The sequence below is a fragment of the Papio anubis genome, chromosome 19 (assembly GCF_008728515.1).
Source record: "Papio anubis isolate 15944 chromosome 19, Panubis1.0, whole genome shotgun sequence".
Classification (NCBI taxonomy): Eukaryota; Metazoa; Chordata; class Mammalia; order Primates; family Cercopithecidae; genus Papio; species Papio anubis.
Window position 1 is genome coordinate 9,455,277 of NC_044994.1, and position 16,200 is coordinate 9,471,476.

Here is a 16,200-nt window from a genome sequence, read left to right on the forward strand (position 1 = left end):
GTCACGTTTAACGTTTGAATCTTTATATCCTTGTTAGTATTTGGGGGGAGGAGCGAAGAAAGCTAATACCTACTTTGCCCTCTGAAAACATCCTTTTGGATGGAGTAGAAGGAGAAGGACAATGGAAGAGGAGAGTCACTTAGAAGACAAATATGATATCCAGGTGCAAGAAAATGGTTAGTGGGACTAGGATGGTGACAGTGATATTGGGGTAAGTGGGTGGTTTCCAGAGATTTCAAATCAATATCTCTTGGTAATATGGCAGGAGAAGGAAGTGTCCAAAAAGAGTACCCAGGTTTCTGACCTGCATAGACGACAGTGGTTCCATTCACTGAAGTACAGAACTCTACAGGAGCCCCAGTACATTTACTGCTGGGGTGGAGATGGGGGCGGGAGAGTTTGGTTTTGAAGGTGCTATGTATGTATGCAGCACTTTCCAGTATCTAAGTGAAGTTGGCAAGTACCTGACTCTCACATGGGAGTTCTGGAACAAAAATATAAATGTATGAGTCATCTGCACAGAAGAGGTTTTGCTGGGGTTCAAATTTCTCTTTACCATGCTTCTTCTACCTTTTAAAATTTGAAGATCATGTCCTCTGATAAAGAAAATAGTAGAAAAATAAAAGTGTGAGAGATTGATATTTGTCCTTCTCCTCCCTACTGCTCCTCCTCCTCTTCCTCGTCTTTCATTATCATCTGTTCACATTGTACCATCTGGAAAAAGCCTTGGGATTTTCCTTGTTCTATTCATTCCAAGCCATCTCTTTTAAAAAGTCTTTTTTGCTTTTACCGTCCTTGGCTTTTTTTTTTTTTTTTTTTTTTTTTTGAGACAGGGCCTTGCTCCATCGTCCAGGCTGGAGTGCAATGGCACGATCATGACTCACTGCAGCCTCGGACACCTGGGCTCAAAGGATCCTCCCACCTCGGCTTCCTAATCAGCTGGGACTACTTGCATGCTAATTTTACTTGGTTAATTTTTTTATTTTCTGTAGAGACAGGGTCCCACTATGTTGCTCAGGGTGGTCTCAAACATCTCAGCTTCCCAAAGTGTTGGGATTACAGAAGTGAGCCATCGTGCCTGGCCCTTGGCTCTTTTTAAAATTCACAAACCTCATTTCATTCTGGGCTTTAGCCCTTTTGGGGCACTTCGTGTAGACACTTATCACTTACCTGTGTTCTTTCTTGATTGTGAACCCATCTCTTATGCTTAAAACAGGTTTTTTTCATTGGAATACTTCAGAATCATCATTGTGCAATTCTTTTGGTTTCTTTCTAGGCTTCTTTTATTCTCATCTGGATCATTTGATAGGATGTTGCTATAATTACATTTTGTGATCCTACCTTCCCTTGAATCTCCTGCCCTTTCATGCTATTGATCAAACACAGCTCTCCCCCCATCTCGTTCTCCTCTGTCTTCCTCTTCCTCTTTCTTTTACTTCCTCCACTTCATCTTTATTCTCTTCTTCCTCTTCCTTCTTGTCCTCCTCTTTTTCCTGGTGCTCTCACTCTTGCAGATTTGGGGATTTGTTTTCTTACTGAAAGTTAGCCATGATAAAACACCGGTACAGGTGGTTCTTGAAATACGTCTGCAGCCTTCTAGTCCTCAAGATCATCCCACATTTGGGGTCATCCTTTCTCTTCCCTAACCTCTCACTATCTGCCTTGTATAGAATGTATTATATATAACTCATTCATATAATTATAAACATATGACAATGTTCTTTTGGCAAATTAATAATTTTATACATCTTTTTTTTTTCAGAATCAGGATTTATTTTCTTAGGCCAGTGCTATCCTGATACCCAAACAAGAAAAAGATATTACAAGAAAAGAAATTTACTGACCTATCTTCCTCATAAAATAGACATGCAAGCCCTTAACAAATTGAATACATCAATATATTGAAAAGATCATATATCATGAGCAAGCAAATATTATCTTAGGGATATAAAGTTGATTTAATATTCACAAATCAATGTAATGCATCATGTTAAAATAAGTTTTATTGTGATATTATTTACCCATTTAAAATATACAATTTAATGGTTTTAGTGTATTCACAGTTGTGCAGCCATCACCAAGATCTAAGATAAGAATATTTTCTTCGCTCCAATAAGGAATCTTCTACCTGTTAGCAGTCACTTCCTAGTCCCCCTATCCCAGGTGCAGGGCAATCACTAGTCTACTTTTCTGTCGCTGTAGATTCTGCCTTTTCTGGACATTTCATATAAATAGAATCTTATGATATGTGATCTTTTGAGACTGGCCTCTTTCAATTATCATACTATTTTTAAGATTTATCCATGTTATAGCAGGTATTAATATGTCATTTGTTTTCATTCCAAATAATGTTTTATTGTATGGATATACTACATTTTTAATCCTTTCATCAGTTAGTGAATATGAGGATTCTCTCCACTTTTTGACTATTGTGAATAATGGTGCTATGAACATTTGTGTATAAATGTTTGTATGGACATTTGTTTTCATTTCTTCTGGTATATCCCTGAAAGCATAATTGCTGGGTCATATGGTGACACTATCCTTAACACTTTGAAACAAACCAATCATTTAATTATGATTTTCCTTATCATTTCTTATTAAATGCACCCATGCTTTTATTAATTCAGTAGAGGAAAGTTTTGGCATTTGGTTTTGTATGGTGACAAAGAAATGAAAGGTGGAAGTCTTTGCTCTAAACTGAAATTGTTTTGCTCAGTCGTATTGTCCTTGTCTGTTGATAACCTACAAGTGATCTTACTGGTGTGGTTGCAGATTGCACTCAGTAAAGCTGGATTTTAGTAAATGCTGCTCACTTAAAACTTAGAAAGCGAAATACTTGGAAGAGGACGCTGCAACTGTTCCTTTGCCCCATCCCGAAATGAGACACACACACACACACTTTAAATAAGTTTTACTGAGATGTTGCTCTATGGAAGTCAATTTTTTAAAAAATGAAGTGTTTGCCAAGAGATTGCGAAAACATGTTTAATTCTTTTGAAGAAAGTGAATGAATTATTGAGAAGTATTACTTAATTTTTCTCTAAAAGAGAATTTGATATCTCAAGGATGGAAATCTATTGTTATTTTACTCCTTAAAATCTGTTTGTTAGCTGACTGAATGTTCTATCCAATTTGTGCATGTGCACACTTCAACATTGTAAAAGGCATCTGCCTTTCCATCACTAGTCAAACAACCAGGCACGCTTCTTCTAGCAAGCTGCAGGGACCGTTCCCTCATGGGGACTTGCCTTTGACAGAATATCTGTTACCCCCTATATGTGCTGCAAAGTGATCAACAGCCCAGAATTTACTGAGATAATGAAAGATAGCAATATGATTTTGCTGGGACAGTGAGCATGCCGGACACTATAAGGACAACTGCTATGCAAAATTGCACAGGCTGAAAAATCTGCACTAAGTATTCACTTAAGTGTTATTCTTCAGTTATAGGGTTTTATTTCATTAAGTATCTTTATATGAATGAAGATGTAAAGTTGCAAGTCTTGAGTTGTGAGCCATGACCAACCACTCTCCCCCCACCCCCAAGTCCTGTGTTTACTGCCTCACTCAACCACTTAGAATCGGCAAATCATAGAGAGAAGCTAAATGCTCTCAGCTGCACTACACCAAATCAAAGCTGAGATGAATAATGAACTTAATTTTCCATAAAGACATTCTGTTTGGCATTCCAGCTAATAAGGTAAGCTAATAGCAATTCCGGGCTATGGAAAGGAAAAGAAATCGTTTCTTTGTGCTTGATTTCTGTGCTAATCCATAATCTTTCTTTTAACATGCTGGAGTTAATTTCATGTTTCATGATGTCTGTGAATTGGGGATGAACAATTTTATAAAGAGTACCCCCAACATAGCCTTTTCCTCTGATTAGGTTGCTTATGGTACTTGCAGGGCTAAGGGAGAAATCCAGCTTTTTAATAAGAATGAAATGTGTATATTAATATTTTTATCATCTATAGTACGGAGTGAATTTAGCTAAACAGCAGAATATTTAGATGCAGCAAAGACAGGCTAAATTACTTAAGCACTGATTGTTGAATATATTTAGTATGATATAGTGTAAATTGATGTTGAATTTGCTCTAAGCTGCAAAGAAAAGCAGAATACATACATCATGTTGATTTCTGAATCATTTCATTTCTAAGTACATGTTATTCTAGAGAAGGTAGTAATTTTCAATTGCTAAAATTATTCCACAGCTTCAGTTTAGGTGAGTTTTATTTTGTAAAATTGGATTTTTAAAATAACAGCATGCTGGTAATGTGAATTTTTGTTATTACTTTTTTTGATTCACCATGGCGGCAATGATTTTGCTTCATGTGGAAAATTGTCCACTAAGTTTATGGAATTAGAAACCATCAGGTCTCTCTGAGACTTCTATTGCTACCTTGGTTACTCTATCTCAAAAACAAGAAGTGATGAGGCAATTACTAGGTTGGCTTCACTTTTTGCGATATAGCTTTCTGGTGTTTAACACAGGGATCTTGATTTTCATCAGATGGTAGCAGAAATTCCTGAAACTAGAAAAGGCTTAGCAAGCTGGGGAAGAAATTATCATATTTTCTTTTCTAGAAGAATGACAAAAATGGAAAATATAACTAAGATTTATGTTTTCAGACATTCCGAGCTTGCTGCCGTGTCACCTGAAAAATCAGAGACTTTAGGCTCACAAAGTAGGTGACCTCAAAAGATATTTCAGAAGGTCTATTCAAAAACAGCCAAAGCATGTGGGAAATATTGGAGAAATAGGAAATGCCCCTCCTATTCCTACTGTCTCATCTTTGTACTCTGTTTTTATGCATGGGAGACGAGCTGTGGGCACAGGTGTTTTTGTTTCATAGAAGCCTTTAAACACCACAATCAGACTTTTATAGATAAAGAAGAACATTTATTTCATCCCCTGAAATTGTTCACAGTGTCTGTTTTTCCTAGAAGTATACACAGGATGCTGAGAGCTTGAGCACAGGTATTTAGCTGCCACATATAACTTACTTCCACCCAAAATATCATCGATGGTTCCCCTAAAATTTTTAGGCATTTCTCTTGAAATGCCTGTAATTTAGTAGACCATCAAGAAGTAGGAGTGTGGAATGGAATTTCAATCTATCACACTTAATTTTTAAGAACAATAAGACAGACGTATGTTACCTATTCATACTTAGATGTTTGATTTCACAGCCATTCTGTCTTTGTAAAATTATATTGGAGGCTCAAACGTGTGGATTGTTTTGGATTTGAAAGGTGTTCATTTTGTTTTCTTCTTTTCTACCTTTCTCTCTCACCCCTCATCACTCCAGAGCATCCTGGGCTGCTCCATGCACTTTTATGCTTACTTAATTCTGCTATTTTTCCCATTTCCTTTCTCCCCAATAACAGTAATTCAGAACCTATGGATTGATCTATGTTCTTTTTTTTTTTTTTTTTTTTTTTGATCTATGTTCATTTTAAGGGTGGCAGAAACAAACTAGGAAACAAATTTTTGTAACCACCATGATGTGGTCTTCTATTTCCTGCCATTTGTGCAATAAGAAGACTTTTATACCAGCAGAGCTTTTTATCCACAATTGCTCCATAAAACCAACTTGAGGATGAAAATGTGCAAGGCTCCTTGGCCAACATCAGTTTCATGATCTTTTGTCTATAGTGGTCAACCCATGCATGCTGGGAGATGAGATGCACAGTTGTTAGCCCTCGAAGGTATTTTAGCAATGCCAAATGCAAGGCATGTATTATTTACAAACTCACACATTAGCTCTGTGTTAGTTAATTAATGGAGAAAATCTAGAGAAAGCAACACCACCACCTTCCCTACATACACACACACATCAAAGGCCACAGAGCAGGTACCAGCTGAGGACAGTGGTGACTGAGGCAGCAGCATCAGTACAGATGGCCCACAGTCATAAGAAGTTCTTGGCACCATTGCAAAAAGGCCTAACAGAAGGCAACAAACAGATTTGTTCCCAAATACACGTGAAGCTCATTCTTGGGGACAGTCAGAATTAACTGGGGAAGGAACAAAGATGAGAGAGGACTAAAATATCACTGGACTTGGTTATTACTGTTAATATGACCTCATATCTTCTCACAGGTTGGGGTACACAAAGATATCTAGGTTACAAAAATGAAGGCATGACACAAAAACCTATCATGTCAAAAACTGCACTCAGTATCTCCCCAAGAGCCTGCTACCCCATGTTTCCTACCCCTGTAAATCACACCACTATCTATGCATTTTGTTAACCCTGAAACATGGGGCCAATCTTGATACCTCTCTCTATTTCACCCTCATGTCACTCCTCCAAGGCAGACTCATAAAAGTTAGTTGAATGAATGAATGAATGAATGAATGAATGAATGAATGAATGAATCAGTAGGGAAGGAAAAAAAAAACACCAAATCTCATTTCTCTCCACTTCTCGCCTTTCCCTTTGCCACAATCCCAGTTAAACCTCCATCATTTCTCAGCTAGACTATTGCAGATATCCCCTAGTGGTCTTCCTGCCTCTAGTGTCTCCTCAATCCAGTTCACTCTGCACATTATAGCCCAAATGATCTTTCTAAAATACAGCTAAAATCACTAAATCTTCTGCTTCAAAATCCTTCACCGGTTCCTCTTCACCCTTGGGATAAAGTCCAAACTTCTTAACATGACTTACAGAGTATGATGTAGCTGGGGACCTTTTTCCTTCACAATCTCATTTCCTAACACTGCCTCTGTCCACTCCACATTTCAGCCATGCTGGTCTACTTTTCCCTTTCTTAGCAGTGCCATGTTCTCTTGCCCAGGAGCTTTGCATGAACTGCTTCCTCCTTTGTCTCTTCTGCCTGCCTACAACCCCCCCTCACCCCCTATCCCCCACCCCGCCAAGCTCCTCTCTTCCCTACTTAACTTCTTACCAACTTTCCAGTCTCATCTAAGATGGTATTTCCTCCAAGAAGCCTTCTCTGACTGCCCTAGTTTAAGTGAGGTACCCTCTCCCAATATGCTCTCATAGCACCCATCATTTCCTTATCATGCTTCTTCTATCTTAGGTAGGATTGCCTGGTTTCTTGTTTGACTCTTCCGCTAGATCATTTCATGAAAGAACATAGCTGGTCTCTTATTCATAGTTGTGACCTGTGATCCAACACCATGCCTGGCACAGGGTGAATTCTCTCTGAATGCACAAATAGCTAGCTGGACTCTTTCACAAGCCGTATTACCTTTTGTCTTGCTGAGGTTGCAGAAACCAGATGCAATGATTCTTTATGCTACTCATTCCTGCAAAGTACTGTGCTAAGGTGGTTCATATAATTTCCTGAATCTTCATGTTGTCGTTCCCGTTTTGTAAATGAAGAAACTGAGGCTCAAGTTGTCATGAATGACGCTGATATTACGGAATGGGACCCTCAGTCTGTTTGACACCAGGGACCAGCTCTTTCTATTTTCCACGTGATCTACTGCCTTCTTAGAATAAAAGAAAAAGTTTATTCTTAAAAATGTATAGTGATCATTTTTTAAATCCTTAATTTCTCACTGCCTGCCAGTGTTCATTTGCCTTCTGACCTCCAGTAGTCTGCCCTGAGTGTATTTTTCCCTCAAATTAAACTGAAAGTACTTCTCTTTGTGCTGTATTCTTTATTCTCAAGCTTTCTTCTACGAGCGCTATGTCTGCAGGAGCTTTCAGCCTTTCTCACTTTCTCAACAGAGAAAGTAGCTGGGCCTTACGTTTCTGTTTCATTTCTATTGTCCTTTTAAACAGGCATTATTTTCCTGGACCTGCTCTGTGATTACTCTTTCCACAGCGCTTTGCCTGAACTCAGTTGGCCCTTAATGTTCTTCAGCTGTAGCCTGATGTCAGCCTACTTAGGGGGGCTTCCACTGGTATTTCACTGGGGAAGCAAATTGCTACTTGTTACCACCTAACCACTTAATTGACTGTGCTCTTTGTGGAAGAAATATCTGGAAGTACAGCTAGAGAAGGGACATGTGCAGTTTCTGGAAAATTTTCCATTGTGTGTTGACCGTGATAGTTTTTAGGTTCCTTTAATTAAAACCAGCACACAGACGCACAGTCAGTTGCAAAATGTGAGAGGCAACCGAGTGTTCTGTGAATGAGTGACAGCTTTCCAGTTGGACACATCTAGGTTTGAATGCTCTTTCTACCACTTCTCTGTCTATATGACTTTACTAAATTACTAAAGTTTTCTGTGCCTCAGCTTCTTCATCTGTAAAATGGAGATAATGCTGGTGCCTATTTCATAAAATAACGCCTGGCACAGAGTAAGTACTCGATTAACAATGGTGTTCGGCCGGGCGCCGTGGCTCACGCCTGTAATCCCAGCACTTTGGGAGGCCGAGACGGGCGGATCACGAGGTCAGGAGATCGAGACCATCCTGGCTAACACGGTGAAACCCCGTCTCTACTAAAAATACAAAAAATTAGCCGGGCGTGGTGGCCGGCGCCTGTAGTCCCAGCTACTCAGGAGGCTGAGGCAGGAGAATGGTGTAAACCCGCAAGACGGAGCTTGCAGTGAGCTGAGATCCGGCCACTGCACTCCAGCCTGGGAGAGAGAGCGAGACTCCGTCTCAAAAAAAAAAAAAAAAAAAAATATGGTGTTAGTGTGGGTGGTCGTAGTTAGTGGAATAGAGGCTCCAGATGGGGCCACACTCTAATGTCAGGAAACTGAGGAGGTTACCTTATGTGGAAATGATGACTTTGCAGATGTGATTACATTAAGGATCTTGAGATGCGAGATTGTCTTGGATTATCTGGGTGGCCTCTCAATGTAGTCACAAGTGTACTTTTAAGAAGGAGGCAGAGGGAGACTACATGGCCGTGGAAGCGGAGAGAGATTTGAAGATGTTTGCTCTTGGTTGTGAAGATGGAGGAAGGGAACACCGGACAAGGAATGCCAGGAATGCAGCTGTGGGAGGTGGAAAAGGCAGGGAAATGGATTCTCCCCTAGAGCCTCCAGAGGACGCCCAGCTCTGCTATCTTGGTTTCAGCTCAGTGAAACTATTTTGGACTTCTGGCCTCCACAACTGTAAGAGATTAAATATGAGATGCTTTAAGCCACTGGGCTTATGGTAATTTGATAACGCAGCCAAAAGAATATAGTGGTGATATTTTGGGAAATGAAAGATGGCTCCAAATGAGCTGGTAAAGAGGAATAAGATGTTAATATAAGAAAGATGATATTACAGGGTTAAATGTGTAGAGAGGCGCTCTAAGTATTATAAGTGTGCCTAAAGTAAGTGTGCCTAAATATGTGGTCAGAGGAATCGCAATGCTGGCGCTAGAGGAAATCTTGAAAGAGAGGGTTGAAGGAGTAAAGCCATTTGTGGGACTGTAGACATAAAGAGAACTGGGGTCTCCTTGAGAAGGGAGGTGACGCATGGTGATTGAGGGTGGGGCTGACAGCCAGGGGTTCTGAGCAGATGGCGGAATGTCCTGTTCAAAAGAGAGTGATCAGCTCAGAAGAAAGGCTGGTTTGAGGAATTTCCCAGGGCAACCAGGCATGAATCTTAGAAAAGAGGAGGTGTGTCCCAGAAACAAAAGGAACTGTTTTCTGTTGTTCTCAGTGCCATGTTGGTGATAGAAAGAGGCAATCCAAGAAAATAAATTCTGAAAAAGACCTCCTGGGTCTTTAAACCAAGTCCAGACTATTATAACAGGATGAGTACCTTCAGCAAAATCTGTTTCTAGCAGTACCCTGAGAGGCCCTAGGTCCAAAGTGAAGCTTGCTGCTTTCCATGAGTCTATATCATGCCTGTTTATGTGCTCATGTTTCTGTTTCCACTTCTGTACTGCCCTCCTCTCTTCCCTTTGCCCAGTTGCCAAAGTCTTGGCCATCATTCAAGTCCCAAGACAAGTATGACCTCCTTAAACTAGCCCCCATGCTACCAATGCCTACATGTGGATTGTCTAGCAATTTTCGTACTTTGCTGACACCAAGCTTGAGTGCCTGTTGCTCCTCTCCTCCAATAATTCCACCTGTCCCCCAATAGAGAGTAGACCCCTAGAGACAAATATAAGTCTGTTGATTTTATTGACTCTTATGGTTTCTACTCCTACAGTGCTTGGCACACAGGAAGCATTCAATAAATGTGAATGAATGGATTGATGAATTGATTCATTAATTGCACCCTGTGGGCATGGTTATCATAAGATAAAGAGAATAATGAAGTTCATGAATCCCAGGGTCAGTGTCTAAAGAAAATAAGCCCTTCCACCTTAACCTCTCAAAAGCAAGAAATTGTAAAAGAACGTAATAGAGCTGCATCATGCATGAAACAGACATTAATTTCATTATCATCTATTTAATAGTTCAATATCTAAGATAAAATTTAAGACAAGTTTTCTTCACTCCCAGATCTAATTTGCCATCTCTTTTATGACATGATTTTTTTTTTTTTTTTACCAAAGCAGGCTATGAAAGGAGAATAACAAAATACCATGTGAAATGCACGCTAATTTATTTTCAAGTACAGTAAAACCAGAGTTTGATTTTTGCCTGGTGTTTTGTACATTTGAGGAACATTTTCTAAGATTAACAATCATTTTCTTTGAAAAGATAAATGTGTCATGTTTAGTGCAAAATTTATAAATGGATGCAACACTTATCTTTTTATTAAATAGTAAAAGCAGTAGTAGAACATCATGTTCACATTTGAAACATAAATCACTTTAGATGGATTAAATATATCACTAATGAGTTACCAAGTGATTAAATATCTACAGCATATACCTACAACAAGCAGTTCACGACCTGGCTCTAAGAGTTTACTCATTGCTGTGAGCACAAAAGGGTGCAGCTCTCTATCAAATAGAGTGCTTTTGGGGGAGAGTGAAATCCTACACTTCCGTCAAACACTAAGCATGTCGTTTTGAACTTTCTGTGTATGCAAGGGACAATGCCAGGCACCATCAGAGATGTAAATATGTGTGGCAACCATGCCCGGTTACAGTGCTTTACCACTGCTGAGAATTTCTAGTCAGATTTACACATAAACCATACAACAGAATATTTCTTAACAACGGAAAGAACCTGATTAGCATGACTAAACTTGAGAAAGAACAATTGACATTTTGATATTTCCTTAGCTCAGGTGGACTGGTTACATTTTTACTAACTTCGAATACTTTATGATCAAATCCTGTGCATATGGTATGAGGGTAATCTTCGATGAAAACATCAGGAAAACTCAGTTCTTTCATTCACTAACTGAAGCTCCCCTTTTTCCACAGACAGTTGGCTATTATTCTAAAATTGCCTCTGCCTTCTATTTCCCTCTTCTCCCCATTGTTGAATTCTGTGGCTCCATCCCAATCTACATTTTGTTTTAAATTACTAAAACATTAGATGCCATCAATTAGTAATATACTGGTTTTTTTAAAAACTATTCTTTTCCAAACTATCATAAAATCAAGAGAGAGAAATGTGTACGATTTGCAGGTATCCCTGTCCTTTTTTTTTTTTTTTTTTTTTCTTTTTTTTTTGACAGAATCTTACTCTGTCGCCCAGGCTGGAGTGCACTGGCTTGATCTTGGCTCACTGCAACCTCCGCCTCCCAGGTTCAAGCAATTCACATGCCTTAGCCTCCTGAGTAGCTGGCTTTACAGGCACATACCACCACACCCAGCTAATTTTTTGTATTTTTAGTAGAGACAGGGTTTCGCCATGTTGCCCAGCCTGGTCTCGAACCCCTGAGCTCAGGCAATCTACCAACCACGGCCTCCCAAAGTGCTAGAATTACAGGCATGAGCCACTGCGCCCAGCCTCTGTCCATGACTTTCACAATCTGGGTTACTTTGCTTTCTCAAAGTGAGATTATCAGTTATGTCTATCTTTTTAAAAATTTAATATTGTTTCAAGTTTTGTTTATGAAGAGAAAGAGGCTACATCTATATAAAGTGTAGGATTTATAATATCCATTGCTGCATCAATTAATATATTTACAGCTGAGTCTAAAACCATATACAAATAGAACTGGAAAGATCTGAAAGGGGGCCATATGCCTAATATCACATTTCTAAAGGCTGCCTTTTTTAGAAAATAAACTCTAAATTATTGAGGAAGGAAAGCTAATTCATCATAATGGAGGTTTAAACATAAAAGGAAAAGAAGAAAGAAAATAACATATGCTTGGATTTCAAAATCCTGTTACATCATAACACCCAAAATTGGGAGGAAGATAGAAAACACATCTTGAAAGCCTATTTTGCAGGCTTGGCTCCACCTCACAAAATCCCTGTGCCATTTTCTTAACAAACTTCTTTACATGTAGCAATTGGATCTAATGAGAGGCTAAATCTTGCCTTTGTGTTAGAAATTGATTTTTTTTCCCCTCATTCTGAGTTCTCCTGTAGCCAGCCCCAGCATTCAAGAGCCTGCTTCTTTGTTCATCATTAGTATTTATCACTTTTACAGACTGCCACAGGGTGCTCAGAAATCTACCACGCTCTTCAAAAGAAAACACAAAATCCCTGCTCTTAGCAGGGGACCAACCCATTGAAAGCATTGGCAGAATCTAAGAAAAGAAAGCCACAGCAGTGATAAAACAATGCATCTGGTAGGAGGGCCACTTAGGCGACCTCTGAGAGGTGGATTCTGAGGGGAGATGGAAAAATGTGTGGCTGAGAACTCTTGCTCCTTCTTCACCTGACTGCCCTTGCAATGCCTTTAGGTCAGCGGCTACCTCAGAGCAGGAGCAGGTGGCAAGCCCAACATGGAACAAGCCAGGTATTCCAGTCACATCCTAGGAGGAGAGAAAAGAGCAATTCCTCCTCAGTGGGCAAATCTCATCCACCTGCGATCTGTGTGACAGTATTCAGGGTGAGGAGAACGTTTGACAAAGGAAGAAAAAAAAAACTTTAATCCCATTACCTTTGATGAGTGCTCAGAGGAAACTCCTATAAAAACTGAAGATTAAAATGTTGCATAGTGATGGCATATACGCATGCCCTCACACAGACCTCATTTCCTCTTTCATATTACCCGATAAATGCAGTTTTCTCCTGAAGTGTATTTTTTTTAATAAATAAAATCAGTAAGATCCTAAGATAGGTCTATTATTCTGAGTGGGAAAGTGATGTGTTTGGTTTCATTTCCTCCTGGTGTCATCATCCTTTGCCATCAGCAATGCTACCAAGATTGGAACACTGATTTTAATATTTCATACTTTAATTGACTATAGTTATCCTGTATACCTACCCAGTTTGCAATTTCATGTGACAGTATATTTTCAGCTTATTTTAATTCTTATCCTGGACTCTGTGGAATCGTATGACAGCAGGCTTAAGGCTAATATTAATCACTTCTCATTTTTGGCAGGTTGCTATAATTATTAAATAGGTATATAAGGTCAAGTTAAATGTAGTCGACATCATCTTTGTATTTGTTTTATAACAACTGTGCCTCCCATGGAGTAGACACTCAATAAATAGTTGATAAAAGAATGATGGTGATGGCGGGGAGGCACTACATAATTGGAAGGGAGAAGGGAGAGAAAAATCTTCCTATGCTATTATTGGAAACTTTCCAAACATGTTTATGTTTCCATTAAATTAATTATAATCATCAAATAATGAAACTCATGTGGGATGCCCTTATATATGCAATGATTGTGACTGGTTACAGAAGAGCTAGAGCTTTTATGTTAGAAAGGAGGATGTTTTCTTTTTTTGTTGTTGTTGTTGTTGTTGTTGTTGAGACGGAGTCTTGCTCCGTCGCCAGGCTGGAGTGCAATGGGGTGATCTTGGCTCACTGCAACTTCTGCCTCCCGGATTCAAGTGATTCTCCTGCCTCAGCCTCCCAAGTAGCTGGGACTTAGGTGCCCACCACCACGCCTGGCTAGTGTTTTGTATTTTTAGTAGAGATGGGGTTTCACCGTGTTACCCAGGATGGTCTCAATCTCCTGATCTCATGGTCCACCCGCCTCAGCCTCCCAAAGTGCTGGGATTATAGGCGTGAGCCACCGCGCCTGGCCAGAAAGGAGGATATTTTCTATGAAGCACTCATTCTATAAAAACTTGCCATTCTTATATAATGCAAATGATAAATATGGCATTAGTGTTCTGCTTCTTTCTCCAAAGGGTATTTTTTTAAAGAACCCACAAATGTCATCTCATCTATTTTTAAGTATAGGGCTGCTGGATAAACAGCTAAATCATCTAAACCCAATGGGAAAATTCAAAGTTTAAATAAGCTATTTTATGTCATTGAAAATAAGTGGTACAGACTGACACAGACCATATGGGTTTTTGCATACAGTTACATGTAAATTTTCTTAACTTTGAATATAAAATTTTAGTTGAAGCTGAAGAAATGGAAAAGCAAAATATAATCTGTAATGATGATTCTTTGAAGATTCTAATTTCTGATTTCTCTAGTCCAGGTTTCATCAATTTCCAGTCAAAGCCTGTTCATTAGGTTATCTATGTACATAATGGAGTTGTATCTTTAGGTTGAGATAATGTAAAGACAACACAAATTCTAAAAGGTGGATCTCCAGTGGTCGTACATTTGGGGTTCTTCCTCAGAATTCATTTTTTAATAAAAGTTACATATGCTAATTGTGAAAAAAAATTCAAATGGTACAGATTCATACAGAGTTAAAGAGCCCCTCCCCCACCGTTTTCCAGGCTTATTCACCAAAGGCAGCCATCACTGTCACCATTTTCACATTCGCCTTCTGCTATTTTCTACATATAGTCAAGCATACAAATATGTGTATGTGTACGTACATATTCACCTATGTACATATACTTGATTATATGGGGTGTTCATTCATTTGGCAAATGTTTAATGCTCATTTACTGTGTGCCAAGCTCACTTCCGGACACTGGGAACACAGGTTTGAATCAAATCAAAATTCTTTCTTTAATGAAGCTGCATTCTACTATATTAACATCACATATTAAAGAAGTAGTATATTAGCAATACATATTGAGGAACAGTATTCACTATCACGCATTTTGCTTTTACAACCAGTGCTATGATGAATCATCTGTTCATAAATCCTTTTTTTTTTTTTTTTTTTTGAGATGGAGTCTTGTTCTATCAACCAGGCTGCAGTGTGCAGTGGTGCAATATCAGCTCACTGCAAGCTCTGCCTCCTGGGTTCATGCCATTCTCCTGCCTCAACCTCCCGAGTAGCTGGGACTACAGGCTCCCGCCACCACGCCTGGGTAATTTTTTGTATTTTTAGTAGAGACAAGGTTTCACCATGTTAGCCAGGATGGTCTCGATCTCCTGACCTCGTGATCCGCCCACCTCGGCCTGCCAAAGTGCTGGGATTACAGGTGTGAGCCACCGTGCCTGGCCCATAAATCTTTATACCAATTTATGAGTTGGATAAATTGCAGAAATTATTTTTATATAGTCAGTCTTTAGGTCAATGTTTTATTTGTATTATCAACTTCTTTAGAAATGGATTCTGAGTTTTTCATTGATAATCTAATGCAACAGTAGAATTTTTACACTGTGGTACTTAATCTTTTGTAAATCAACACCTTCAAGTATCTTAATAAAGGTGTCAAAATTGTATCATTCAGATAAGTTATTCAGATAAATTTATCATTCAGATAAATCACTGTATCCTTCTAGATTCGTCTATGAGAATGCTCCAAAAGGAAATCAGTTCAGAAGTCCTAGTTTCCCTCTATTTTCATTGATCACACGTGCTAGAAACCTCTGATTTAAATATTTCATGATTAAATGCTTCCCAAACAAAATAGTTATCTTTTTGTTTGTTTCTGTGTAACAGAAGAGAAAAATAGACGATGTTTAGTAAATCAAAATAAAACAGGCCAGGTGCGGTGGCTCACACCTGCAATCCCAGCACTTTGGGAGGCCGAGGTGGGCAGATCACTTGTGGTCAGGAGTTTGAAACAAGCCTGGGCAACATGGCAAAACCCTGTCTCTACCAAAAATACAAAAATTAGCCGGGCGTGGTGGCGTGCGCCTGTGGTTCTAGCTACTCAGGAGGCTGAAGTGGAAGGATCGCTTGAGCCTGAAGGATCGAGGCTATAGTAAGCTGTGATTGCACCACTGCACTCCAGCCTGGGGGAGAAAGTGAGACCCTGTCAAAAGAAAGAAAGAAAAAGAAAAAAAGAAAAGGAAGGAAGGAAGGAAGGAAGGAAGGAAGGAAGGAAGGAAGGAAGGAAGGAAGGAAGGAAGGAAGGAAGGAGGAAG

General features: G+C 39.3%; 1 long non-coding RNA gene across 1 annotated transcript in view; it reads left to right on the forward strand.

Moving 5' to 3' along the window:
• Positions 1 to 848: 848 nt before the first annotated feature.
• LOC116271507 overlaps positions 849 to 16,200 on the forward strand; it is a 35,971-nt gene continuing 20,619 nt past the window's right edge. The window contains exon 1 of the long non-coding RNA XR_004180131.1: positions 849 to 3,703. This is a non-coding gene — a long non-coding RNA (uncharacterized LOC116271507). The remainder of the gene's footprint in view (positions 3,704 to 16,200) is intronic.